Source organism: Syngnathoides biaculeatus, chromosome 5, assembly GCF_019802595.1.
Source record: "Syngnathoides biaculeatus isolate LvHL_M chromosome 5, ASM1980259v1, whole genome shotgun sequence".
Taxonomy (NCBI): domain Eukaryota; kingdom Metazoa; phylum Chordata; class Actinopteri; order Syngnathiformes; family Syngnathidae; genus Syngnathoides; species Syngnathoides biaculeatus.
Genome location: NC_084644.1, coordinates 14412901 through 14418078, shown reverse-complemented (window position 1 = coordinate 14418078; position 5178 = coordinate 14412901). Strand labels below are relative to the sequence as shown.

The window sequence follows — 5178 nt, the reverse complement described above, 5'->3', positions numbered from 1 at the left end:
CGGTGAAGTACACAAGGTAGTGGATTAGGACTTAGGTCCTAAAAAGGACAAGTAGTCTCTAAGGGACAAACATAGAAAAGCATAATGGTGAACGGGAACAGTAAGTCTGCCCTAGAGAGGATGTAAACTTTATGGAACAATGTTTACTGGGCAGCATGATGTTTTTTTAATAAAGTGAAGAAAAAAAAAAGATAAAAATAACATGTCTTAAATGGCAAATTAACAGTTGAAGGATGCAGCAGGTTGGTAGAAAGATTGATGGCAAGTTTTAGAGGGAAGTAAGGAAAAGAGGTTGGTTAGCATAGGCAACAAAGAGAATGGCGAGAGAGTCAGTAATGAAGTAATGCAAGCAGTGGGTATATGAAAACCAGCTACAACAGTTTAGAACAGACTAAAGAAATTGAGAGGCAGAAAGAGAGCCGTAAGAAAAAAGTTGAAAAGAAAATGAAAAAGGAAAAAAAATGCTGTCTCCCTGGGAAACACAATCGCTGACAAAAGTGCCAAGGAGGCAGCAACAGGAAAATATGGCACACACATATTGACACAATCACAAGCCCCCATCCCTCCTATTGATTTAACAGTTCTAAAAGATGTGCAAAACATGCTCCTCAAAGTGAAACCCAGTGATGGCTTACAGAAAAAAATGAATTAGAAGAAAATACACATTAGTGGTCTCAAAATGGAGGTCTGCGGGCCATTTGTGGCCCCCGAGATGACATTTTGCGGCCCCCACCTTACTTATTGTGAAAGTTAAATGATGGTGTGGCCCTGAAGTTTTATATGAATGGCACTTTATGGTGTTGTGTGTGGAGCTGGTGAACCTACCAATCACGGTGGGGTTGTGGCTTTCGGAGTGTGACTGTGACGAGTCTTTATGCAAGCTGAGAAACATTTTTCATGAAGTGAAAGTTAGTGATGTTGCCATGGAGAGTTTAATTAGTTTTGTACACAACCTGTTTACACCAGCTTCCTTGCTTATCTTATTTTGTGCTTAAAAAAATACATTTTAAAATTTTCTCTTTTAAATTGTGTGCAACTAGAATCACTGAAGGTGTAGTGGTACACACGCCTGCCTTTGATCTGGGCAGTGTGGGATCGATTCCTGCTCAGTGACGGTGTCGATATCTGCCCTGTGACTGACTGGCGACCAATTCACGGTGTAGTCCGCCTTTCGCCCGAAGTTAGCTGGGATAGGCTCCAGCTTTCCCGCAACTCTTGTGAGGATAAGTGACTTGGATAATGACATGATATGACAAATTGTATGCATGTACGCTGAGGCTGCGTCCCAGCCTCAGCCAGAATGGGCCTCCAGCGGCAACAATTTTGAGTCATGGGCCTTGCCATGTCTCAATAGAAGGGATGGTAATGGTAGATATCATACAGATATTTTCGCACCTTTGGAATAAATTCTTACTCAAAATTTTTTGGGAGATCAAGTCTTATTTTCTGCAAACACAATACTCAAGGGAACTGCAGACCGGCCAGTCTGGGACTGTACGTGTTCGTCACTGGATTTATGGACATGAATCATCATGGAGCAAGGACAATCCCACCTCTCCAATGGATGCCAATGCCTGGTACTTATGTGAAGATGGTGTCCCTCCGTGGACAACCAATGACAGATCAACAAGTGTGGTGAAGCTGGAACTACTCAGATGGCCCGCCATGAAACGAAGCCTGCAGCAACGACGAGTATGACAATGCCAGCAATTCCACATGCTGGTCCCAGACTTCATCCCAGGCCAGGAGAGGATGCAGACAGAAACCATCTGTGGTCTTCAGGACGGACTCGTACCAGCTCAACGCAGAGGATTACTACGTCCTGGCCGATCCATGGAAGCAGAAGCGGGAAAAAGTATGTGCAGGTGCCTGTTAGCCCACAGTCCATCCCGTGGCCCGGGCGCTAACTGACAAAAGCAAGGATGTCATGTTCATCAGGCCCAAAAAGCTGATCTGCACATCTGCCACCTTTGTCCTCAGTTATGTGGACATCAGGACTTTGGCGGAGGAAATGTGTCACTATGACCTCAACGAGGAAGACGTCACCTGGCTGCAAGTCATCAACGAGGAGTTTGCAAGGTTGGCCTTTCCACCACTGGATGAATTTGCCATGGATTGCTCATTGGAGGAGTTTGAGTGCCGTTGTCATAACAACATGATACACACTCCCGAGAAACAGTTGGGCCTTGGCATCGAGTACGAGAATGTGGTGTGCGACGTGGCAGTTCCTCAACGCAGAGGACAACAACAAGATGGTGTTCTGCAACAAGTGCAATATCTTCGTCCACCAGGTATACTGCCAAAGTACCAGTTGTGCCCGAAGAAGGGCAATGCTACGAAGCCCACCTGCAGTGGAACCAAGTGGGTCCATGTCAGCTGTACCTTGTGGATCCCAGAGATGAGCAATGGGAACCCGGAGAAGATGGAGCCCGTCACCAACATGTCGCACATTCCCAGCAACAGGTGGGTGTTCAACTGCTGCCTGTGTAAAGAAAAGATGGGAGCCTCCATCCAGTGCTCTGCCAAAAACAGCCGCATTGCCTATCACGTGACTTGCAGCCTCAACTCCGGCCTGGAGATGACCATCATCACCCAGAACGACAAAGTCAAGTTCAAGTACTACTGGCCCATGCACTCGGGGCTTAAGGACAGTGACTCTGTAGAGCGGGACTCCACCACTGAAGTTGAAAATGAGGAAAGGGTCGGGAGCAAAAAGGGCAAATTGAGAGGAAGGGTTAGAGGGGACAATTAAGATGACACGGCCGTCCTTGGCCTCATCTCTTTCGCCTCGTCATCCCCCTCGTTGTTGCAGTCGTCCTTGTGTCTTGTTCGTCAATGTGACCAGCAGGAAAACCGCGTCAATGTCCGCAAGAAGAAATTGCAAGAGATGGTGGAGGTTTTCTACCAGTTTGTGGACACCGAGGAAGTGGGCCGTCACCTCAAGATGGCACCCAAGACAGTTGACTTCCTGTACCAGTACTAGAAGCTGAAGCACGAAGGTAACTTCAACCAGCTGCTGCTCATGCCTAAGAAGGACGAGGAGGACACCCTGGCCAGACGTGAACACGAGGTGTTGCTGAGATGACTGCAGCTATTCATGCACCTCCGCCAAAACCTGGAGAGGGTCTACAACCTGACTTGCATGGTGATGAAGATGAAACATTCCATGTGGCAACTTCAGGAGCAGATCTTCCAGCACCAAGTCCAGCTCATAGACTAAGAGCTCCTCAGCAGTAATCCGTCAGAGTAGAATCTGCAGTCTCTTCTCTTTAGACCAACTGAGCTCTCAGCAGTCTCATAGTTGGACCCCATGGAACCACTCAGAACACAAGACCAAACAAGGATCAAAGCAGGACAGGATTATCCCGTGTATATATAGGACCCCGATGATGACTGGTCCTCCGCCAGACCGTTGTACTTCATGCCCCGTTCGAGTACTTCCGTATCCCTGATCGTCAACCCGTGTGTACCGACCTCCGCCTGTTCTCTGACCGACCCCGTAAGCCTGACTCCTTTGACATTTCTGCCTGCTTTGATCGTTCTCCGATGGGTCGTGACAGAACGATCTGGCTGAAACAGGACCCAGCAGGAAAGACCCGGCATCGCCGGTACCGACGCAAGGTAGACCGTCTGCCGGAGGACCAAGCCTGTCTGATCTGGGTAGGCTCCATGGCGTCCTCCGCTTCCGCGTCATATGCTCCGCCGGCGAGCTACGAATACGTCCCGACGACGACCTGTCCGGCACCGCATATTCTTCTGGACTCTGACTTTTCGGACTATGAGGAGGACCTTGATTTGTATGACTGGCTGCCTGAGTACGACTCTGATTATTTCGATTACGAATCTCTTCGCCTGGTCTTCAATCCCGGCCAGTTTATTTCACCTTCCCGCATTTACAGTACCCGAGCGTCTTCGCCCGGTAGGTCCGAGTACACCAACCCGTTTGTGGGAACCCACTTGGCCATCTACCCGGGACATCCGCATGGTGGGCAGAAGAGACGCCCCGGCCGGGCGCTCCCTGGTGCCTCCTGCTGCGCGGCAACTAAGACACCGTCCTGCCACTCCTCGCCGGCAACGGTGAAACCGGCAGACCCGCAGCTGGTGGCGAAGATTCCAGCCCAGAGGGAGGAGGAGCCACCAAATCACGAGGTGTTCTGCCGCGAAATGCGGGCGGAGATAGAGCGGCAGAGCGCCGAATTGGCGGCTCTCACAGGCCAGGTTCAGCAAAGATTGAAGAACCAGCCAAGCTACACTGACGTCGCAACTACTACTGACTCGCTGCTGACGCAGATTCATGCTGCGGTGGGAACGGATCCGCCACTTCGCCAAGCGCATGTTGCAGTTTCAACAGACTCGTTACTGACTTTTGCTCACGCGGCAGTGGCAACTGATCCACGACCAAGCCAAGTGCACCCTGCAGTGGGAACTGATTCGCCACCTCGACACGCACATGTTGCGGTTTCAACGGACTCATTTCTGACTCATGCTTACGCGGCAGTTGGAACTGACCCGCTCCCGAGACACGCCCACGTGTCAGTTTCGACTGACTCTCTGCCTACTCTTGTTCACGTCGCCGTGGAAATAGACCCACCACCGAGCCACGCCCACGTTGCTGTATCAACTAATGCACTGCAAGCACACGTGACAGTGGGAATGGATCCGCCTCCTCGCCATTCCCACGTAGCTGTGGGAACGGATCCGCCTCCTCGCCATTCCCACATCGAAGTTTTGGCTGTTCCGAGCAGAGCTCAAGTGGCAGTGGAGACCGATCCGCCGCCGCCTCACGTTGCTGTCCAAGAGGTGGTGACGTCTCTGCAGCCACTTCTCGTCTTCAGGATGGCTGTCATCTCCATAGCTATGATAGTCATAATTAATGTTTTGAAGAATTTAACTCACGGGTAGCATATACAGGCTGAACATGAGGGGTCCAAGAACTCACCCTTGAGGGACCCCATAGGTCATTGCCAGTTGTTGAGATTGAGCAATTCCAATGGTTACAAAGTAACTCCTTTCCTCCAGTTTCATTTAGTCCGACCCACATGTCCAACCTGTTCATCAGTACATTTTGATCTACCGGATCAAAAGCCGCACTGAGATCCAACAAGACCAAAATTGACACGATTCCCGAGTTAGTATTCAACCTTGTAACATTTAGCACTTTGATAAATGCAGATTCTG

General features: G+C 49.9%; 1 pseudogene; it reads left to right on the top strand.

Annotated features, from left to right (window-relative positions):
* Window positions 1-360: 360 nt before the first annotated feature.
* LOC133500337 (protein Jade-1-like) lies at window positions 361-3767 on the top strand (annotated as a pseudogene).
* Window positions 3768-5178: the final 1411 nt, after the last annotated feature.